The 24036-nt window shown below is 52.0% G+C and overlaps 1 protein-coding gene across 1 annotated transcript in view; it reads right to left on the reverse strand.

The window, feature by feature from the left end:
* The window catches only part of Dlgap2 (DLG associated protein 2), a 589656-nt gene that overhangs the window by 432289 nt on the left and 133331 nt on the right, over positions 1 to 24036 (reverse strand). The gene's annotated exons all lie outside the window — the stretch shown is intronic.

Consider the following 24036-nt stretch of genomic DNA (forward strand, 5'->3'; position numbering starts at 1 on the left):
CCCTATAACCCATCTGTGTGGACAAATCAAGTCCATAAAAATCCCTGGACAACAGACAGCTGTGTGTCCCCCCTCTTGGGACCCTTCCCTCTTCAGGAGACCTTCTTTCTATTGCTCTAATAAATCCTGTTACTTTGCTCTCGCCTTTGTGTCTGGAGATTTCATTCTTTAAATTCACAAGACAAAGAATGCAACCCCATGCTCTGTGCCGACCTTAGTCCTGTCCTCCCCCAAGTCCTAGGTGACTGTGCCTGTGGCCTGTCCACAGACCCCAGGACTGCCAGCTCTCCTCTACACCCCTCAGGACAGCTTCAGAGTCTGTCCCTGGGCCGTAGGCCCTCCCTCCTCTCCCCCACCTCTGGGACTGAGGGTCTGCAGTGAGAACGTGGCAGTTCACTGCAGTGAGGCTCACGTGAGCTGAGCACTCTGCCGTGGGACGGGTCCCCTGTGGATGTCATGACAAGGCACCTCACACAGGGCAATTCAGCAACAAAAATGTCCTGCCTGGCAGTCCAGGATATAGGCAGGGCTCCATGCCCACGGCAGGCTCTGGGGAAGGTCCCTCCTGCCCCTTTCAGTCCCTGGGGGCTCCAGGCACTCCCCGGCCCATGGCCATGTTACTCTGCTTGTTGACTCCACGTGACCTTGACCTGGTGCCTGTCCGAGGGGTCTTCCCTGATATGTGTGGGTGCCGAAGCTTCCTCTTCTCTGAGGACACTCCTGTTATATTGGAGCCCACCCCAGTGACCTTATCCCAGCTTGATTCAATCTGCCAGGACCCATCTCCAAATCAGTACACATCCCAGCACCCAAGTACCCATCCTGGGGAACATAATCCAACCCATAACCTGGCAAAGCCTGGCAATTAGGAGTCCAAGTCAGTCCTTGTCATTCCTAACTGCTGCTCATTAGCAAGTCTCTAGGATCTCTGAGCCTCAGCTGCCTTATCCATAAAATGGGCAAACACACCACATGGAGTTGGTGAGAACAGAAGCACCGAGGTCGCATAGTGACGGGGTGCGATCAGCAACCAGGGAGCGGTAGCTGCTGCATCTCACCATGCTGACAACCAACCCACTGCAGTGCACGGGCTCTGAACTGTCATCATGGCTCCTCCACAGCCACACCAGTGCACGCTGTGGGGCCCACCAGGGTCCATGATGCCTCCTGGGGCTCAGCCGCGGTCCTGACTATCTGTGTCTGCTCATGAACTGCTCCTGGTCCAGTCTGCACACCACTCACACATGGGGCACTCCATGGCAAAACCCTGCTACCATCAAACCGGCTCAGTAGCTTCATAAAACATCCTCATTTTCCTAATACTTGGCCCTGACCAGCCTGTGGCTATTTCCAGAAATGAAAGGACAAAAATGTCCTGGCACTAACAAGATTAAAGAGCACATGAGAGGCAACCACAGCCTGCTCATGCCCGGCTGCCTGCTGCTTCTTCAACACGCAGTTCAGAGTCCCCTCCACAGGTAGCCTTCTGGCCCACCGGGCCACTTCCCTACCCCCTGCATTTAGCTCTCAGGTCAGCCTCCATCATGTCCTACTTCAGCCTCCCTGCCTCCTTGCCTCTCCCCTGACCCCTGGGATGGCCTCTCTTGTTCCCACATGCAGGGAGTGCCCGCCAGGACAGATGTTGGGGTCCTCGGACTTGTGCCCTCCACCACTGCTTGCATTGCTGCCCCCTGCAATGTTTTCCTGAGTGCTCTGGTTTGCTTTCAGCTGCCCCTCAGCACCCAGGCACCCTCGCAGACTCACACGCTATCCCACAAGCAGAGGAGTAACAGGGACTCAGTGGTACTGTGCAGGAGCTAGCTACTGAGAGAGGACACAGGTGATGGCTGGAGGAGACACCACACCCAGTGGTCCATGGGGACCCATCTGGGTCACCACCAGGGCTCCCCGTCTGCCACGCCTCCCCCTCCCCTCTAGCCTGTGTCCTGCGGCCAGGCTGGTGATGGTCACCTGCAGTGAATCCTCCAGCTGAGCTAAAGGTCTCTCTCCCTCTCCCCCTTGCCAAGGCTGTCCTGCTCACTGGAGACATTCTAGAATTTAGCAGCCACTGCTCCAAACCAAGCAGCAGAGCCCTTAGCAAACTCCTTCATGCTAGGACTCCATTTCCTTCTCTGAGAAATGGAAACAGCGACCTGTCGCAGGGTGCTAGAGCAAGAAAGATGTGGGTACGATGCTGTGTGGCACACTGGCCTGGCACAAACAAAATTAAAGTGTCCCAGGCGTGACGGTCAGGATGTGCTTCCGCAGAAAAGGCTAGTCTTGCCAGTAGGCTTCCCCTCTACCCCTCAAATGGTTCCAAAAGTCAGTCCCAAGTTCCCTGAAAGCCTACGTGGAGCTCCTATGTGCTTCTCCCTGACACCCCAGGCTCTCCCCGAGTGCCCGCATGCACATCTAGATGATCCCTCACACCTGGGGCTCTTGCTCTCCTCTGGACCTACACACCCCTCCCACAGGCCTGAGAGTCTGTTTTGGACCAGTCAGCTCCTGCACTCTGTTTCTTAGAAGATAAACTCTCCACTTTTATTAATAAAAAACTTCACCATTCATTTCTTTTGTAAGGAATTCAAATGCAACAGACACACTGAGGTTGGATAAGCGATGAGTTACTTCAATTAGAGCTTTCAATCTAATGTACTTTTCAACTCTGCATGTACCTGATTTTGATAATAGAGAATTTTGTCCTTCAATTTTTATAAAGCAAGAACGATTTCCATCTCCTCTCTTCTTTTACTGACATGCTCTTCAGCACCCAGGCCATTAGCCATGTTCAGTGAGCTCCCCCAGCCACCTTCAGCAGGGCTAAAGAGGTGCCTCAGGCTCAATGGAGAGGAAAGACTGACAATCGTGCACCAGAGAGACCTGGGCCACTTTTGCACGGCCATGTCTCTGCTCTGCCTCTTCGCCTGTGCTGTGGACAATGGTCAAGAGGACACCTGCAGCTCTCACAGCTAGATTAGAACCGGCGTCTCTCCTGACTCCCAGCCCACAGGCTATCCCAGCATGAGCACACCTCCTCATGCTCAGCCTGGTCATGGACAAGGATCTGTGGCTTTGCTGGCTTAAGGAGTCCTATACCCTCCAGACCCTGGATGGCAGAGGCACGGAGATCGTCAGGCCTTTGAAGAAAGCTCCCACTGCGAGAGAAAAACAGAAACCAATGGACTTGGGCTGGGGGCAGCATCTGGTGAAGCTTCCTCCTGCTCACCTAGCTTGTTCTGTTCGCCACAGAGGAGAGAGCAGCAGTTCACAATCCGTCCCAGACTTAGGCAAGGGAAAGCCTTGCTGTGCAAACCTCTTACCGGGCACTTGCATTCTCTCAGCCTGAAGTGCCACCTATGAAGCACTCTTCAAAGCCAGCTCAACTGACAGAGGCACCCGTCCACCTTGGCCAGCAGGGCTGCAGTGAAGCACCGCCCACCAGGGCTCCCACAGCAGACACCTACTCCCCACAGCCCTGAGGCCACAAGGTGCCGGCAGCTTCCGCGTGTGGTGAGGGCGGCTTCTCACTGTGTCCCCTTGAGGACAGCGTGCTCTGCACTCTTCCTCTTCTCATGAGGACACTGATCCCATTGCAAGGGCCCTTGTCACCCTGTATGGAGGTTAGGGCCAACTGGTGGGATGACAGTGCACAGCCGCATTTGGAGAGTCTGCAGAGCACAACCCCAGTGGGCAACAGGAATACACAAGACTCGTATCCACCCCGAGGCTGAAACCCGGCTCACCAGACAGAACTAGCTGCTCCTCGACAACTCTATAGCATGAGAAACCCAACAGGAGACCCTCTGCTGGACGCTGCCTTCAACTTCAATGCACTGTCTTCGTCAGAGCAGGCCACGTGACCCAGAAAGGAGCAAAAGCTTGGGGGCCCCCACTGGGGACCAGAGAAGCCTTCCCCGTGGGACCCAGAAACACACGTGCTGGCGTCCGTCTTTGCAGACGGGGAAGCCGCTCAGGCTCTGTGCTCCAATCCTTTGTTCTGTGGTCCCTCCAGCAACAGGCCCTCAAGCACAGTGGCACAGAGAGAGCGCCCTGGACACCTGCAGCACGAGCGTGGGTCTATGTGTCGGCTCGCCTGCTCACACTGCTGCCTTGACACAATGGGACACTGGCAGCCATGTGAACATCACCAGCACGACGGCAGGACCTGTCTGCTGCCTCAGGGGGCAAGGACACCCAGATGCCCTGGAGTGCACTGGGCCACAGAGTAGCCCCACCAGTGACTGTGCTCCACAGGGACCACCCTCCTAGGAGACAGCCCCAGCAGCAGCTCCATCAGAGGACGGAGGGGCTCATATCTGAGCCACCTGAAGGAGGCTGAGCCAGGTGCCCCAGCCCCGCCCTCAGGAAGACTGATTTCCTGTGGGCCATGCACCATGAGAGCTGTGACACATTTCCATTCTGAGCCCTGCTCAGGAACAGAGTGACCTGGGTGGACAGGGTCTTGGTCACCTCCACCCCAAGCAGAGAGCCTGCTGCCTGCACATACATCAGCAGGTGGGGAGCTGAGTAAGGACGAGCAGTGGACCCAGAAGGAGCCATAAGCACCTGCCGGTGTCCGCCATGCTCCCAGACCCTCAGAGGCCTGGCTCCACGGCTTCTGAGGCAAGCGGATCACATGTGGCCCCAGTGTGATTTTATCTAGTCAAAACCACCCACCTGTTCCCCATCAGCTTTTCCCTGAGACGTCCACCATCTCCCGCCAAGGGCACACGAGTGGTTTCTAGCCCTTGGCCTGTTAGAATCTCCAGGGGCATCTGCCCACACCCCAGCAAGGCAGGAATGATGACCCTCAGAGGGAGGCCCCTGGGAGCCCAGCCAGGGAAACAGACTTGGAGGGCCAGGACACGCAACGTGGAGCAGCAGAAACCCGGCAGGGCCACCGCGGCCACCACGCATCGCAGCACTGCCACTCCCCTTGCCTGGCAGTGTGCAGATCTGGCACCTGCCTCTCCTTGCTGCCCTCTTAAAAGACCACCTGAGATGAAGGCAGGGCTGCTAGGAGCAAGGGGGTAAGGAAAGCCCTGCCGGGCTCACCAGCAGCTTGGTGTTCAGGAGAACTGGCCACTTATGAAATCAAGACCTGGACTCTCTCCAGCTGCCCTATGCTCCAGCAGCAGCGGGTAGCCACATACCAAGAACTTCGAACCACACAGGCTGGGTCTTCAGTCCCAGTGACTGCCCATTGCAAACCACATCATTTCACTCTACAGAACACTTATGTGAGTCTAAACATGACGGAAACCGGCCATGGTGAGTTCAGGGCCATGTGGGCCTTCCCCAAACTTGACCAGTCACAGAGCCCAAGTGAAAAGCCTGGGAGAGCTACTCTCCCAGAACCAGATCTGAAAAGAATAACTGTCCAAGTTACGAGAAAGATCGTTCCCACTGCGCAGTGCTCTGGAGGGGTGAGGCCACCTGGACACAGGCCACCTGGCCTGTGGGACAGCCCTCACCATGGCCTGCAGCTGCACAACACGGTCACTCCCCATCACGGGGGACACGCAGGCCACAGTCCAGGTACCCCAAGCAGCTCCTTGATTCTTGTTAAATAACAGTGACCGCCGTCTCAGAAAATCGAAGGGTTCCAGTTTCATGTTGTACATGAGTAACCTGCCCAGACCAGCCTGGCCACTGCCTCCCTGACCCTCTGCAGAACACTGGCCGCTCCTGCCAGGGACCCCTCACTCTCCCTCTGCCAGAGCCGTCTCCCCCCAAAACGCACACACAGACACAGGCACTCCTCTCCTCTGACTCCCGCCCGCATGCCCATCTCTCAGGCCGTCTCTTCCCCAAACTCGATTCTCAGGTGGCCCAGGACACAGCCCTGTGGCTCCCTCTGTCCACGCCATTTCTGAGCAGCTCAGCTAGGCCCTGCATTCACTCTGAAGACTGGGCTTCCTACGCTCAGCCCTGTGCTTTCTTTGTCTGGATTTCAGAGCTGCATACCCAGTATCCACCTCTGCAGCCTGGGATGTCTGACAGGCATCTCAGGACTAACATGCTCCCCCCCGCTTGCCCTCCCGCCTCATGCCACCGCCCTGAGCAACATACATGCAGCCCTTGGGGCCAGGATCCTCAGCCCACTTCCCTCCTCTTCCAGGCCTGTCCTCTACCTGATGCCATCAGGGAACCACGTCTCCACCTCTGCTGTCCAACGACTCCACAGGCTCCCGTGACCTAGTCTTCACGCAGCACCTGCAGGGCTCTTCAACAGTCAGGTTCTATCGTGTGCCCATGGCCACCACAGCTCCCCACAACACCTCATCCTTCTAGAGTCGGAGGGCCAATGCCGGGGGACTGGACCACTCACCCAGCCTGACCCAGACTTCTGCTACAGCAGCCCTTCACCGTCCCTTGTGTGCGCCAGGCACACAGCCCAGGGACATCTGCACCTGCTGCAATCTGCCTGGAAAGCCTTTCTCTGGGCATCCCCACAAACAGTTTGCTTTAGGCCTCACCAGAGACACCCCTTGATGGATCACCCTGTCACTGTCCCCTCAGGATGTACCTTGCCACATCTTGTGACCAGCTCTCCCTCTGTGCTGCTCAGACGGAAGCTCTGGGAAGCAGGACCTGTCTGTGAGGTTCTGCTGAAGCAATGGCAGGCTGATACCTGGATCAGAGACCCTCAGACACAGTCAGATCCCCATCAGGCAGGTAAGGACAGCCTGCGGCATGCAGTATCTGAGAGTTCCTGCTGGCTGAGCTGCAGAGCGTGGGGTGAAGGATGTCTACTGCAATGGCAAAGAACTTCCCCAGGCTGAGATATGGCTGTGGCACTCAGAGCCCCATACAGCCCCGACGCCCCACAGTCCTCATCAGGTTCAGCCTCCCCAGCAGTTCTGCGATGTCCGCCACTGCTGCTCCCACTAAGAGGCTGGAGAAGCCGAGGCACCTGGAGTGAGTGGTGGCCAAACATCACCAGCAAGAGCCCAGGCCTCTCTCCTGGAGATGGTGCCACGCCCTGCAGTCTGAGCAGCCTGGGCTCTGGGCCCCTCATCCCCTTAGGTCTTAGATTTCCCCTTAGATTTCCTCTGGGCTGGAAGCACAGAGATCCATCTCTTACTCAGGTGCCCATCTACAGCCAGGGCAGGACCTGAAAGAAAGAGCTGCACTGACCCCTCACTGGCACCCAAGACTCCAGGCAAGGACATGGCACAGGAGGCCACACGGTGAGGGGAAGAGCACCCACTACAAGCCATAGAGGAAGAAAAGGGGGAGCCACAGCAGGCCCCCAGCTGCTTCCCAGGGAGAGTGGCCTGAACCCTGGCTCAGAGGAATCACGAGGATCACCTCGTTCACAAAGCATCACACTCTCAAAGCAACAAGACTGGCCCTGCAGGCCTGGGGCCACTGACCAAAGTGGTCTTGTCCTGCGGAAGGTGAGAGTCAGAAGGGTCAGGCCTGGCCTCTAGCAGTGTTCCAGAGCCTAGAACAACCCCAGCATGGAGTGGGGGGAGTGGAGACATCATGCAAAAGAATGGACAGTTAACAGAGATGCACAGTCATTGGACTCAGCCACGAACCCACTGCCTCCCCTGACCGAGTTCCCTGACATTTTTCTTGTTTCCTGCTATAGACAAGAGCACATGCTTGCTCCATCTATTTAATTAAAACTAATTAAATTTATTTGCAGCATAAGAAAACTTGAGAGCACAGACTGCTTGTGACGGAGATGGATCACACGTGCATGCTTGCTGAACCCTTCATCTTGGCAAGGTTAAGAGGCACCACATGAGTCTCAGGGCTGTTCCCCGGTATTTGTTTGCTTGCCATTGAACTTGGGTGTGAAGCCATGAAGCCTGCAGGTACTTTTGCAAAATCTCATCAGGGTACTCCTGGCAAATGATGTAGGCCACTAGTGCCACCTGAGACTAAATGTGTTCAGCAGCTGGCCAGGGCTCTACGGGTCTGATCACGTACCCTACAGACTCTGTGCCTGCCGTCTAAGAACATCTCGCCTAAGGTCCTTGTCAGAGTGAGGGAGAATCTTCAGCTTCAGGTCTCCCTCTGGTGGAGACGCACTCTATGGTGTCAGAGCCCCGACTCTGGTAACTGCTGTTTTCTGGACCCTTGCCAAGATGGCAAGCAGGACCTGACTGGCACTTGTCCAGCCTGTGTGTCTCAAGGACCTCAGGTTCTGCACATCCGTGTCTGCACCAGGAGCAGGTCCAGGCTCCCGCCTGTGTCCAGACTCTGTAGCTGCAGGAGAAGATCCCTTCTTTGCCACCAGCCCAGAGGCCGTGTCCCTGCCCCACAGTGCTGCCTCTGCACCGGGGCCACGCACAGTCCAGAGACAGCTGAGCAAGCTAGCCAGAGGCCACGAGATTAATGCTTACTGTTTTTTGTAGGCTTATAATTGATTTCTCCATGTAGATATTTTCTTCTTCCCCTTCTGCTCCCCGGCACCTGATGCCCACCATTCTACTCTGTGTCTCTAAGCCTCGCAACTGCAGGACTCCACAGAAGAGGAATCGTGCAGGGTTCATCCTTTGTGTCTGGCTTGTTTCCTAAGTCCTCGAGGTTCACTCACACTGCAGCGTGTGTCAGAATTCCACCTTTAAGGCTGAGTGACATTCCATCATACACACCTGCCATCGGTGTTCATCCCTCCATCTACCCACGGACACTGCCTGGCTCCTCCTCCTGGCTGCTGTGCACAGTCTCCCTTCAAGACTCTGCCTTCAACTCTGCTTTTAGTTCCTGAGCCCTGGGTGCGGGGTTCCGCTGCAGCTTATCACCCTGCACGCCACTGTCTGGGTGCAGTGCTCCAGGCTCTGCATCCCTGCTGTGCCTGCTCGCTGCTTGTCCGCAGCAGCCATCCTCAGACAGGCAAAGTGGTGTTTGTCTGCAGCATACCACACAGGCCAGGGCAGGGCTCCAAGAGGCTACCACATCCTGTTCCCTCCAGAGCACCCAAGACACCTTCAGGGTCTTTTCTGAATTCCTAGGCTGACCTAGGCCACATGACAGTTTTCATGCCCGGGAGTGTTTCAGAACTTTCTTTGCAATGTGACTGCCTGCTTCAAGCATCCTTATTCATCATTTACACAGAGACCCCAGCCCTCACAACCCCCTCTCTGCTACCAGGGTCAACTGTCTTCTGCAGGCTCTGAGCCCCTGAGCCAATCTCCTCACCTGCTGGGTTAGAGGGCTGTCCAGCATGGCCTCAGGGGGTTCCCATGGACAGCGCAGCAGCCTGGATCTTCAGGCTGGGCAGAGGAGCCACCAGCAGCAGGCATTGGGCTGCCCCACAGCCCAGGGGAGTCCCAGACAGCACCCTGCTTTCCTGCCACTGTGCACCTGACCAGCGGTGCCTACTTGCACTTGGTGCAACTTGACCACTAGTCCTTCTCTCTTTCTCTAACCTGGCACAGCAACTTTCCTCCTGCATTTCTGCTGACTTATGCTCTGAGCCTTTTTCAAACTGAAGCTTAATGAAAGATCCTTTTGGTCTTCTCCTGCCACATTACTCCTGGTCCCTTCGATTTCTGAATGCTCTACCCACCTGCAGTGCCATGAACTGTGTATGCTAAGGAATGCAGCCTCCTTGGGGAGGGACCATGTCTTCTTTGCTCACAAGTTCCCCTCACAACCTAATCCCAGCCCTGGATAGCAGGAGTTGACCCTTCAAGCCCTGGACAGGAGAAACTGCCCATGCGCTCATGGAGCATCTAGACAGCAACCCTCACCTGGACTCCACCTCTGGAGTAGAGGGCGAGGGCAAGGAGGTAGAGCAGGGACATCAACATGCAAACCCAAGTTACACTGACCTCACAGGGGGAGAGAGGAGGAAAACGCCCCCAGGAAAGAGCAAGGGACTTTGGGGGCACTCAGGGTCACCTTGGGACCATGCAGAGTAACAGTTCCTAGTCAGATCGGCCAGGAAGAACATTTTGAGGAGAAAGAGCACCATGCACAGAGTCTAGGGCAAGGAGGGGACAGACACTAACATACAAGGGGTGGAGAAGTGGGTGGTGTGCACAGAGCAAGGAACGATGAGGACGGGAAACGCAGGGGCTGAGGGAGCTGGCATGAGGGTCCTGGTGTGGGCACGAGAAAGCAGCGCGCGTTTCCCGCTGAAACTCCGCATGGGGAACACGACGCCTGGTGGCTGTATGGGGGGAGAAACCGCAGATTTCTTACTGAGTAAACTGAGCCAGACTGGGGGTATTGGTATTTTCCCTGCCATACTTCACAGCTTATCACTGGGAGTGAGAGAGACAGATTGTGTGCTACTGATAAAGAGGAAGAGGCACGGCGGGTAGAGGACAGAAGCTGTTCATTCACATTTACTTCACTGATGCATTCAAGGGCTCCAACTGCAATTTTACTTCCAAAATATAATAATCTGAGAAAACATAACAGATTCTCAGTCAAATTATAAGGGACAGATGTCTTATATAAAACTGAGCAAGAGGCTGGGCACAGTGGCGCACACCTGTGATCCCAAAGGCTCAGGAGGCTGAGGCAGGAGAATCATGAGTTCAAATTCAGCCTCAGCAAAAGCAAGGTGCTAAGAACTCAGTGAGACCCTGTCTCTAAATAAAATATTAAAATAGGGCTGGGGATGTGGCTCAGTGTTCAAGTGCCCCTGAGTTTAATCCCTGCTACCACCTCCCAAAAAATCTAAGCAAGATTAGATTCACACCTGGCTGAGTTCATACAGAACCATTATTACTACTGTGAGAATTTTAGAGCTCAAAGAAAGGGTTTCCACTAATTTTCTCCAAAGTAAAAGACCCCATCCTAGGTTGCATGATTTTCCTGAGTTGCTTCAAGAAGAAATACTCTACTCTAAGACTTATGAGCTTAAACGGATTACCATTAGGCATTCTGTAGGTGATTTCTGCAACTCTGTGCATCACTTTAGCTCTGCAAAGAGAGATGGACCTCACTCACTGACTGTTGAGCACTTACGAGCACCCACCAAGTGGGAGCAACTGCAGCTCCTGGAGACAGTCAGCTGTGCCAGAGGGGACAGAGCGACAAGACCCATCACACATTAACACTTTCCGTGCCGCACCAGAGTGGAGTTCCAAGCATTAGGGTTGTGTGTGGAAGGGGCGCCTGTCCCAGCTGGAGAAGGCCTCTCTCAGCAGATTCTGAGTCCACTAGTGAGCAGAGCTATCCCCACCCGTGGGACACTCTCCTCAGCAGAGGGGAGACCCCCATCCACAGCCTACCAGCCTGATTGTGTCCTAGGTATGGAATGCAGAGGGGACACTGACCAGGTTGCCACAGAGAGCAGAGTCCTTAGTGTGCACATCAGACACCACCCTAGGGAACAGCTATGGGGTCGCATGTGAGGCACAAGCAGACTTGCACCCCAAGTGACCCTAGAGCCAAAGGCCTGAAGAGCTATAGGGGAAGAATATCAGGAGCATGGGATCTGGTTCAGAAGACGCAGTCACAACCAGCCAGAGCGGTGAATGAAGAACCAACCTGAAGGAAAGAGGTCTAATCAACAAGGGGCCACAAGCACAGGGGCCAGAAAGGTCACAGCAGGAAGGAGACTTGCTTCCTCCCCACAGTAAGACCAAGGAGGAAACAGGAAGAGGGTCCCATGAGGTCAGGGAGGGCAAGAAGGAGAGGAGGGACTCTCATGACAGGGTTCGCTGACGGCCAGACCCTCGTGAGGCAGGTTGGGCAGTTGAGAGGAGGCAGTCAGCACACACACGAACACACACACACACACACACACACACGCCCTCTAGCAGCACCAACCCTCTGGATGTAGAGCAGAGAAAGTCAATCGTGAATGTTGCCAAGAAACACAACGACAGATGGGGACACGGGTGCACAGGTGACCAGCCACAATCTACCTACACGCGTGGGCATGCAAGGTGGTAGGGGGTGCCCTCAGAGGAAAAGCAGGCCTGCAGTGTGCGGCCTGAGGCAGGTGATGCCTGGGGGCAGTGAAGGGGCTGGGAGCCAAACTTCTGCCTAGCAGCTAAGGGGGACACTGAGCATCAGGCCTGCACTTCAGAGAATAAACAGGCCAACCCAGACTCCTTTGTGATCCCTGGTACATTCTAGATCGCCCTGTCAAGGCAAAAAGTAATGATAATAAACATAAGCAAGTTCTTCCCCACACAACCCAGGCAGCTGTGGTCAGGAAAGCCCCGGGAGCCCCATGGACCCGTGGCCAGACCCTCCACTCAGGACTGCACAGGACAGCTGCGAAATGGGACCAAGAGCCGCGTCGGAATGGAAACCTGCACCCTCCTGGACACACTTGTCACCACCCCCAGAGCTAGGATGGCCCCCTTCACGAGGAAGAGGGGCCTGCACCAGGACGCCCCCTCTGGACCAGAAGCCTGCGGGCGCTCCTCCCCGTCGCCCACGGGTCTGAAACAAAGCCACCCAGCTGAGTCTGGAACCCCCAGCTCCTCAAGAAGGACTTGTGTCCACTGACTGCACCATCTCTGCAAACACAGCTGCCCCCACCACTGACATTTCCTCCTAAGCATGTAGATACTCTCAAATCCTTCCCGTGGTTAAAAGACAGGAAAAATGAATTCCACATGACAGGAAAACCCCAGATTAACTGCTCCCCACAAAAATGATGACCAAAAAACCCCCACTGCCACCCCTGGAAAGCACCCAAAGGGAAAACAGCAAATGAAGAAAAGTCTATTCAAGAAAATCTGCACAAAGGGAAAGGCAGGCAGGAGTGCAGACTGCTCCCGCTCCCCCACAGCTCAGCAAGGCGGCCTCCAGAGGGCAGGACCCATGGGCACAGAAGCAGGACAAAAGGCTCCTGCCAAAGGTCCTGTCACCCGCCACGGAGTGTGGAGCTGGAGCAGTCTACTCCTGCACGTGCTCACAGGGCAGCACAGAGTGCAGACTGCTCCCGCTCCCCCACAGCTCAGCAAGGCGGCCTCCAGAGGGCAGGACCCATGGGCACAGAAGCAGGACAAAAGGCTCCTGCCAAAGGTCCTGTCACCCGCCACGGAGTGTGGAGCTGGAGCAGTCTACTCCTGCACGTGCTCACAGGGCAGCACAGCCCTGGGGAAGGCCGGCTTCAGGTTCAGGTATGGCGTGAAGGGGAGGGTGGGGACAGGGAATGAACACTGGAGAGCAAATTCCAAACAGGGACCTCATTCGATGCCTTCAAAGCAGCCACAGTTTGAGTGGATTCATCAGTAGAGAAAGGTACGCTGGGGTGCTGTGGGAGACAACAGCAATCAGCTGTGATCAGTGGAGACTACCTGCTGGACATGGCCAGGGACAGAGGGAGAGCAGACCACCCACACACTCGTGCCAGGGGCTGGGGCATGTGCAAAGACACTTCTTCCTGAGGAGCAACATCAAATTTAGCAATGGGGGTGGCCGGTGGGGCATCTGCCCCCCAAAATAATCCAGTCAGTCACTAAACAAATAAAGATACAAATAACTACAGCAGAAATGGGAGAAGGACACCAGAACCAAGACTTGAGAAAGAAACCACTAATACGTCCAGTTTCCAACAACAAATTACGAGACATGAAAGAAGCAACGAAGTATGATCCCAGATTGGGAAGTCAGCAGTCAACACAGGCCACCTGGGAGACCAGAGCCACGGCAAACATGTCCGCAGAACCCAGGGACTCTAGGCTGCTTGAGGGGCCCAGGAAAGACAGACATCCTCCAAACAGCCAATGGCAACTCAGGTGCTGAAAAGAAAGATAACCAAGGCCGACCCACTGGAGGCTCAGCCACAGGACACAAGGATGGAAACACCTGAAAAGAGGTCATCAGAAGTTGGGTAAGCTGAAGAGAGAAAGAGAGAAGGAGAAGGAAGAAGGAAAGGAAGGAAGGAAAGGGAAGGAAGGAAGGAAGGGAAGGAAGGAAGGAAGGAAGGAGGAAGGAAGGAAGGAGGGAGGGAGGGAAGGAAGGAAGGAAGGAGGAAGGAAGGAAGGAGAGGAAGGAAAGGAAGGAAGGGAGGGGAAGGAGGGAGGGAGGAGGGAGGAGAGGCAAGGAAGGAGAAGGAAGGAAGGAAGGAAGGAAGGAAGGAGGGAGGGAGGAGGGAAGGAAGGAAGGAAAGGAGGGAGGGAAGGAAAGGAAGAAGGAAGGAAGGAGGAAGGAAGGAAGGAAGGAAGGAAGGAAGGAAGGAAGGAAGGAAGGAAGGAAGGAAGGAAGGAAGGAAGAGGAAGGAAGGAAGGAAGGAAGGAAGGAAGGAAGGAAGGAAGGAAGAAGGAAGAAGGAAGGAAGGAAGGAAGGGAAGGAAGGAAGGAAGAAGGAAGGAAAGGAAGGAGGAAGGAAGGAAGGAAGGAAGGAAGGAAGGAAGGAAAGAAGGAAGGAAGGAAGAGAAGAGAAGGAAGGAAGGAGGAAGGAAGGAAGGAAGGAAGGAAGGAAGGAAGAAAGGAAGGAAGGAAAGGAAGGAAGGAAGGAAGGAAAGGAAGGAAGGAAGGAAGGGAAGGAAGGAAGGAAGGAGAGGAAAGGAAGGAAGGAAGGAGAAGGAGGAAGGAGAGAAGGGAAGGAAGGAAAGGAAGGAAGGAAAGGAAGGAAGGAAGGAGGAGGGAAGGAAGGAAGGAAGGAAAGGAAGGAGGAGGAAGGAAGGAAGGAAGGAAGGAAGGAGGAAGGAAGGAAGGAAGGAAGGAAGGAAGGAAGGAAGGAAGGAGGAAGGAAGGAAGGAAGGAAGGAAGGAAGGAAGAAGGAAGGAAGGAAGGAAGAAAGGAAGGAAGGAGGAAGGAGGGAAGGAAGGAAAGGAAAGAAGGAAAGAAGGAAGGAGGGAAGGAGGGAAGGAAGGAAGGAAGGAAGGAAAGGGAAGGGAAGGAAAGGAAGGAAGGAAGGAAAGAGAGAAGGAAGGAGGGAAGGAAGGAAGGAGGAGGAAGAAAGGACAGAAACTGAAGAGAGCCATGGAGCCAGGGCACCACCCACAAACAAGCAGGGGTGACCACTAGAGACTGCGGAAGAAGGCCGAGTCTCCAACTTGAGGAACCACGACAACAGGAAGCTCAACCAAGCTCTAAGCAGGACGGCAGCAAAGAGTCACAGGAGCTGTCACAGGAGAGGGGCAGGAGGCTACTGGAGAAGCCTTGCACTCCCTCAGGCAACCTCTCAGGCTGAGGGTTGGCTGGCTGCTCGTCAGACCGACAGAAGCCAGCAAGGCCCACAGAACACCACATCCAAGTCCTCAAAACCAACAAAAGCAAAGCTGTCAAGCAGGGTCCCACATCCAGCAAAGCTGTCTTCAGACATGAAGGCAAGAGACAGACATTCCTGAGACAACAACATCGGGGACTTTGCTGCTAGCAGATCCATCTTTTCAGAAAATCCAGAGACGTTACATGTCCAGGCTGACAGCAAGTGCACCCTGGTGGTGATCCAGCCCACACAGGACGGGGTGGTGATGATCAAGTATAAAGACAGTGAATGCCCACACTGTCTCCTCTCTTCTCAGCGATGGAAATGAAATTGTGTAAGATGTGTGGACGAATCCTGGTCCTAAAACATAGAGGATCACGTGGCTGACATTCCTGCCAACGAGATGTGGTGGCAAAGTTGCATCGCCTCAGGAATGCTCACAGGTGACAGAGTACCACCGAGAACAAGACACCACTGGCTTAGCACATGCAGGGACAGAGAGGTTAGGGAAATGCTAAGAAAGTGGGTATGATGAAGCGTCCTGGAGCAGTACAAAAATGACCGGAATTAAGCTACGTGAACAGAAAGCTGATTCCAATAAGTTCAGGTACATGTGGTGACCCTGTGGTAAACACAAGACAGAGAACTCAAAAATCACAGAGAGCGTAATAATTCATTAGAAAATACTCAGTGCGAGAGACGAAGAGCAGTGGAAGGGAGAGAAGCATAAAAAAGAAGTGAGACACATGAGGAAAGAGGTGAATGGCCAGTGTATACCCAACCCTATCAGTGACATCAAAGGTGAGCAGATTACGCAATCCACTCAGGACACACCTGCTGTCTCCACAGCTGTGCACAGACACCTCCAGAGCAGAGCACAAGCCAAGCACGAAGCAAACCTCAACAAACCTAGGACACCAATGGCAAAAGGCCATTCTCTCATCACAGTGGAAGGAAATAAAAAATTATAACAGGAAAATTTTGAGAAAACTCAGAAGTTCATGGAAAATTAAACCCTGCACTCCTAAATGAGTAATGGATAAAGAATAAACCAATAAGAAAATGCTTTGAGATAATGAAAATGAACATTCAGCACATCAACACCAAGGGACACAGCTAAACCAGTGCTTAGAGGGAAAATACAGCTACAAGTGCATGCACTGAGAAAAAATGAAGATCTCAAATCAATAAGGCATTTGAAAAATAACAAACTAGAGCTAACGGAAAAGAAGGGAGGGAAAAAAGTAAACCCCAGACATAAATCAATGATATAGAGAAACAAGGGAGTAAACACACCAGAGCCAGCTTCTTGGAGAGACCGACAGGTGCACGTTTAGCCAGAGTAACACGAAGAGGAGGCGGTAGTTGGAGGAGTGGGAGGCAGACCTTGAGGGAGATGTGCAGGAATGCTGTGAGCAACTTTACACCAGCCACGGTGCCCCAGACAAGCCAAGAACACAGGAAGAGGTGTGAGAGGACTCGGGAAGACCCGAGCACAGCCCCAAGGAGAGCGAGGCAATGAACGTGTGACCCCAAAGGTCATCTCCACGGGTTTCTGCCAAGAGTTTAAGGAAGAATGCCAGTACTTCATCATTTATTAAAAACACCTTTTATGAGGCCAGTGTTATCCTAATGCCAGAACCCATCCATGGCATCACAAGGGAGGAAGGCTAAGGATCCGTATTTCTTATGACTATGGATGCAAAGTAAAGGGACTCCACCAACACATAAGAAGAATTATAAAGTGCTGATCAAAAACGAGCAACAAATTAAGGATAAAAGCGCTTCCTCCACCCAACCAAGGGCACCGACTGAACACACACAGCTAACAGCACACTAGTGGGACAAGAATGGACCCCGTTCTCCTAGATCAGGAACAAGAAGGAGTGCCAACTCACCCCTTCCTTTCAACACTGTGCTGGAGGCAATTAGAGAAAAGAACAAGAGTCTTCCCGATTGAAAAGCAGAAGTGAGACTATTTCTACTTACTGATGGAGTTTATCTTACATATGGAAGATCCTGGGGCTCAGTGGTAGAGCAGTTGCCTAGCAAGAGTGAGGCACTGGGTTCGATCCTCAGCACCACATAGAAATAAATAAATAAAGATGTTGTGTCCATCTACAACTAAAAAATATTTTTAAAACATAAAAATAAAAAAACCCTAAGAAATCCACTAAAACTATTAAAACTAAAACAAGCTCAGCAAGGTTGAAGAAACAAGTTATTTTAAAAGTCTGGTGTAATGCTCAGCTGAAGTGAACAATCTGAAAATAAAACTAAGAGAATGATTTTCCTTACAATCACATCAAAAAGGATAAAATACTAATAAATACATTTAACAGAAGAAGTGTAAAACTTAGAGTCTAAAAACTATAAAACACTGTGGAAAGGAATTAAAAACGTAAATGAAAGAATAGACCCCCCCCCATGCTCACAAAGAGACACCCCCCACCCCCCACAAACAGGCTTGAGGGGTAAATGCAATCACGTGCCCATCAGAGACAGGGCTTCTCTGTGGAAATAACAGGATTGTCCTGACCTTCAGGAGAATGGTGAGTACAGTGAGTGGCCCTGCAAGCAGACCTCCAAGTCCTGATCTCCTGGGGCACTGACCAGTCATTGCCTTCAGTCTGGCATGGTAGTGCAGGTTGAAATAACTTGGGCGTTACCCCAGCTTGGACAGCAGGGCCTGACTCCAGGTGTAGGCATCCCCTGCAGGGGTTGAGCTACATTCACCTGTTCCTTTGTAATCGTATCCCTTTGCCCTTTTTGTGATAGAATGTTCCATGGAACCTCCCCTGGTGTGTCCCCAGTATAAGAATAAAGAATTCCAGCCCCTCACTCTCTTTCCATGGAACCTTAAGGTCGCAGAGCCGTCTCCAGATTATTGAAAAGGTATTTCTATGTGGTGGAGTGCTTTCTTTGTCGTTTTCTTGAGTTATTGGAATAGTTAGATTTTGTGAACCCAGCATTAGATTGCCAACTAGGATAGATGGCAACAAGGGAGGGCCCAGAACACACAGACCACCCTTGAAAAGGAGCACAAAGAGCAGTCAACACCTGCCTCACCAGTGACCAAGAGCAAAGTGCTGGCACCTTGACAAGAGGTGGCAGATGAATCCAGTACAATCGAGAATCCAGAAGCAAGCCCACACTTCATGGTCAGCTGGTGATTACACAGGATGCAAGACCAGGGCAGTAAAGCTGGGAGATGACATGTGGACCCCCGTAAAGACAGAGCTGGATCCTGACTTCACAGCACATGAAAACTCAATGTGGGGGAAGACCTGTGTACCAGAGCTGAACGGCAAAGATCTTAGAAGAAAAGAGTAGGGACACCTGCAGGCACCAGGCCAGTGGGGGCGTGCCACTGAGGTGAGGGTGACGGGCCGTGACGAGAGCCGAAGATCAGGAGATGAACCCCTCTCTCAGGGTCGACTGGGGCGGCTGCACACCCAGCAGGGCCACCAGCAGCAACCTTCGCACTGCTCACTTGAAACAGAATGAGACACTGTCCATGTGTGTCTGTGAGTCACAACTCAATAAAACTATTTTTAAAACTGAAAGAAAATCTCAGTGAAAATGAATTTGGTTGTAGCTAAAATGTCAGTGTAATTTTTCTTCTGGATTTGAAATCAAATAATAAAAATTAAACAACTTAATTGTTGAAAACAAAATTTGAAAAAAGAAAAACTTCCTTCTAAATTTCAGGGGAACAAAGAGAAGGAAATATACTAAACAGACACATATAGCACAAAGCACAGTACATGAACTCTTCTAAGTCTTTATACAATGAAGACAATAGCATACAAATCTGAACAAGAACAGCACAAAATATGCGCAATATAATCTTATGCTAAAATAATAAAACCATGCAGAAAGAGAAAGACACACATCATGTCAAAACAGAGTCCACATGCAAGATCTCCAGGATAAACAAAGACAGGCAAGGTCAAGGTGCTCTTACAAACACCCCAGGCTCCAGGGCAAAGTGTTGAAAACAGAAGAGAAGGTCATAACAGACAAACCGCGAATGTCACGTCAGTCAGGCCCTAGCTGTACTGAAACAGAGAACGCTTTAGAAAAGAAATCAGCAAAACCACGAGCATCTGACTATAGAGAAGAGCACCTGCCTCCCACGCTGCATGACACCAGGAGGCAGCACAGGCAGGAAGACTGGGACAGGGGTCAGCAAGCTCCCCGGTACAGTTGCAGGTCAGGGCTCTCCATGTGACACACTGAAGAGGACTCAGTTCTTCCTAGTTTTATTTGTGAATTCAACATAATCCCAATCAAATTCCAAACATAATCCTTTATGAGTTGGAAAATGATTTGAAAGCTTATCTGGAAGAATGAATATGTGGAAAATGGAGAGGAGTGGAGTAATGAGAAAGATACTGTGTCCGACATTATAAAACTTACTCCTAAGCCAGCATGGCGTTGTTTCAGAAAGGGAAAGAAGGGAAGTCCAGAAATAAACCAGAGTACGAGCGCAAATTTAGTGCATGCACAGGTTGCATCCCAAACTCCGCGAACACTTTGTACAAAAGACAGCAGGATCGATGAATTCAGGATTGGGACCACCTGAGAGCTAGCTGAAGAAAAGACGCGTGTCCTGTGTTGTGAGGGGAGGGATCTGAGTGCAGGTGTCAGCACAGTCACTTGAGGGATGGCACATGGCCTTGATGCTGGTGCCTGGGACAGGATGTGGCAGGCCAGGTACTGCTGCCCTGGCAGCGTAGGCCAGGTCCGTGAGGTCCTACAGTCACCTCTATGCACACTGAGGGATCCACAGAAGGAGAACGGTACAGGGGCTCATTAGGTCCGCTGCTGTCCCGAAACCAAAAATACCCGCAGGAGGCTGCAGGGCCTGCTGGGCCACACAAGGCAGTCCTGAGACTCTCGGCGTCTGCATGGAGAGAGCCCTCTGACCTCAGCCCTTCCCCGCAGCCTAATGACACTATCCACCGGCACTCTGTGACCAGCAGGAACCCCTGGAGACCTGCATCTCAGGCTGGTGGTGATGGGACCATGTGGATGTTGGTCGAAGTCTTCCATCAAGGAGCAGTGGGCAGGGAGCTGGGTGGAAGCCCTGGTGCGATCAGTAAGTACCGAAGAACAATGAAAACAGAGCACAGGCCATGAATGTGGTGTGGAGACTGGGCAGCTGAGGACGCCGGGGCAGCGACCTTAACCAGGCTCAGAGGGGTGTGAGTGTACCTTAACCAGGCTCAGAGGGGTCTGAGTTTCCAGGCAGGGAGAGGGGACAGTGAGCCAACTTGAGGGCATCGCTGTGTTTGAAGGCAGCAGGTTAGAGGCGACCTCACAGGCATCGTCCATCCCCACGGTGGACACTGGAGGCTGCAGAGGAGAGGATGATGGGAGCCTTAAGAAGCAGACCACAACACTGACAATCTACACATTTTGGAGAAAAGAGGTAAATAAATAGTTACAGAAGGAGTAAAATTGGGGTTTGTGGCATAACAGAAGACAGAGAGGAAAGTTTAAGAAGTGGGTAGCTTCATAGATACAAACTGGCCAGATGAACAATAAGGAATGAAAATGGGCCCAGAAAGTGACTTTGAATATCCAATGCTCTTCTGTAAATTAGTCTCAACTAATTTCTCAGTGTGCTTTAAACTCTCCTGCTGTCCCCACTGCAGCAGAAGGCTGCAGGAACTTCCTCGTTCAGCACCAGAACCTGTGTCCAGAGGAGTGGAGCAGCCTTTTGGAGCCTTCTCTCCACCCTGCCTGGTCCCAAGCGTTCCCACTGGGACTCAAAACAGCCTGTGCATGCTCCCCTAGGACAAGATTTTCATCCTCTCTTGTTATTCTTAAGTGCCACTTCAGCCAGGGCTGGGAAGAGCCAGCAGTCCTGGGGGACCAGAGTCCCTGAGTTGAGATGCCTGTCTTCCTGGTTCAGTGACTGGTACCACTTTCCACAGAGCACAATCAAGAAACATCTGTCTTAACTACTGTACCTTCCAGCTCTCAGAATGCAAATCTACATGGGATTTTCCTTTGCTGAAGAAGAGAACATGCTGCAGAAAAAGAAGTGCATAGAAACCTGCCAGGGTACAAGACAGGATCAGGTGGCACCACTCCCACAGGGGAAGCAGCCCTGAGTGGGGCAGGGACAGTCCTGATTCAGCTGCTTCTGTGCAGTTTTTCTAGAGGCAAAACACCAGCAGATGACAGCAGGTGCCGTATGGGGTGGCTGACCAGCTTCCCGAGGGCAGCAAGCTGTGCATGCATGAGAGAGAAGAGGGCTGATGGGGGACCCCAAAGGGCAAGAGGCACCAATGCTCTTCCTAGTGGGGGGCCCAGGAGGACAGGAAGGGAGACCTGGGCAGCCACCATGCAGCCCACACGCACTGTGTCCATCCTGCTAGCTGACTCATCGCCTGGGAGGAGCCTGCCCACTCTTCCCTGTCAGTCAAACTAGATACATGAAGACCAAAGCCTTCCAAAACAGCAGTTTCCTCTGCTCAAATCCCCACACACTAAGGAGCAAGCACATTCTAGCAAAAAAATGTAAGTAGAAAAGGCTGGTTGTGTCCAGAAAGATGTAAAAACATGCAATGTTTCTCTCCTGCACAGCAAAGCCCCTTTAGACAAAGATGGATTCCACCTTTGAACTGAGCACTTGGCGGTCACTGTGCCTGAGGGGACCATAGGAAAAGAGCACACTGGAGCTGTAAGTGAAATGCTGGCGTGGAGCAAAAGGGAATGAAGAAACACAAACTCCATCGGGCACTGTGTTCTCTGAGAAGGATCAAGGCCAGCAGATTGGAAGGGAAACAAACAGCCCCAGCACAAAACCAATGAGAGCCAGCTCTATCCCCAGACCTGGGACTGGCCCTCAGCATAGGGAAGGCCCAGAGGACCATCTGTTCCGTTCCTCCCAGAGTCGTGAGGAGCAGGGGGAGGCTCAGAAGACGGAGGGTGGGCAAGTCCAGCCAGTTCAAGGAAAGGAAGAACAGTAGATTCTGGGCAAGGATGACATTCACTATTCTGATGCTCATAGTTTACAGTCTAGAGCTCAGAAGCTCCATCAGGACATGGGCATCAGTAGTGGCTGCCACTCGCAGAAGGCCCATCACAGCTGGCTGCCCATGCCCTCAGCAGAAGTCCATATTAGCAAAGCCCACACCCCAGAGCATAAAGACCACACACCTTCACACTGGGGTCTCATCCAGACACCTTTTCAGACTAAATGGGCGGACAGGCAGACCCAGGCCGGAGCTCAGGCCCTGGCCCAGGACTGCCTCCTCCAATCTGCGCCGAAGACCAGGCCCAGGGTAGGCCTGGTCCACCCAAGCCAGAGCTCAGGCCCCAGATTAAGACCACCCTGGGGGAACTGCATGGGAGCCCCTGGGAGCCCCCGGGTGCCCAGCCCTAATCCACATTCATCTCAGGACACTGCAGCCATCATGACAGCCCTCCCCACACAGTAGCCTTCACCTTGTGACAACAGACACTATCTAGAAGCAGCTGCATCTCGGTACAGGCACACCAAAGCCATTGTAAGGCCCACCCTTTCAGCCCCATCTCTGAAAGAGGTTGCGTCCATCTTTGGGCACCTTCACTGCTATCTCCAGTTCCCTCCGCTATTGACATCACCACCTACAGTTGCAGTAGCTTTCACTGCAGGTCACTGGCAGGGTCTGAAAGCCCAACACAAAGGTGAGGTACAGAGAATCTGCATGGACACTGTACGACTACTAGGATAGAAACTGTAACGCCTCAGGTCCACACTGCATAGACAACATGGAAAAAAACAGGAGAAAAAAAGTGCACCAAACAAACCAGGATACCACAATCACAGAACCCATGGACGCTGCAGTTGATGAATGTCAGAGAAGGAGTTCAGAAGGTACACAATTAAAATGTTCTGTGAATTAAAGAACGACCTAAAGGAGCAATAAAAAGGCAAGAAATGCCCACTTAGACAAAGAGATGAGAGAGGAAATACAGACAACTATTGATCACACCAACAAAGAGATAAAGGAGCAAACACAGATAGCAAAAGACTACTTCATGAAAGAGACAGAGATTCTGAAAAAAAAAAAAATCCCAAATTCTGGAAATGAAGGAAATAATAAACCAAATAAAAATCTCAATAGAAAGCATCACCAACAGACTAGTGACTTGGAAGACAGAACATCAGATCATGAAAGACAAAGTATACAATCTGGAAAATAAATTGACCACACAGTGAAGATGGTAAGAAACCACGAATAGAACATCCAAGAATTATGGAATAGCATCAAAAAAAAAAAAAAACAAATTCAAGAGTTATTGGGATAGAAGAAGGCACAGAGATTCAAACCAAAGGAATGCACAATCTCTTCAATGAGATAATTTCAGAAAATTTTCCAAACATGAAGAATAAAATGGAAAATCAAATACAAGAGGCTTACAGGACACCAAATGTACAAAACTACAACAGATCTACACCAAGGCACATTATAATGAAAATGCCTAGCATACAGAATAAGGATAGAATCTTAAAGGCTGCAAGAGAGAGGAATCAGATCACATACAGGGGGAGACCAATTCGTATCTCAGCAGATTTTTCAACCCAGACCCTCAAAGCCAGGAGATACTGGAACAATATACACCAAGCTCTGAAAGAAAATGGATGCCAACCTATCCAGAAAAATTAAGCTTCAGATTTGATGAGGAAATAAAAACCTTTCATGATAAACAAAGTTAAAAGAATTTACAACTAGAAAGCCTCACCACAGAACATCCTCAGCAAAATATTCCAGGAGGAGGAAATGAAAAACAACGACGAAAATCAGCAAAGGGAGGAATTGCCTTTTTGATTTGGAAAGACCAATCAAAGGAGAAGCAAAGCCAAGTTAAAAATCAAAAATAAACCAAATGTCCAGGAATACAAATCATAATAACCCTGAATGTGAATGGCCTAAACTCATC

The sequence above is a fragment of the Marmota flaviventris genome, chromosome 3 (genome assembly GCF_047511675.1).
Source record: "Marmota flaviventris isolate mMarFla1 chromosome 3, mMarFla1.hap1, whole genome shotgun sequence".
In the NCBI taxonomy this organism is placed as follows: domain Eukaryota; kingdom Metazoa; phylum Chordata; class Mammalia; order Rodentia; family Sciuridae; genus Marmota; species Marmota flaviventris.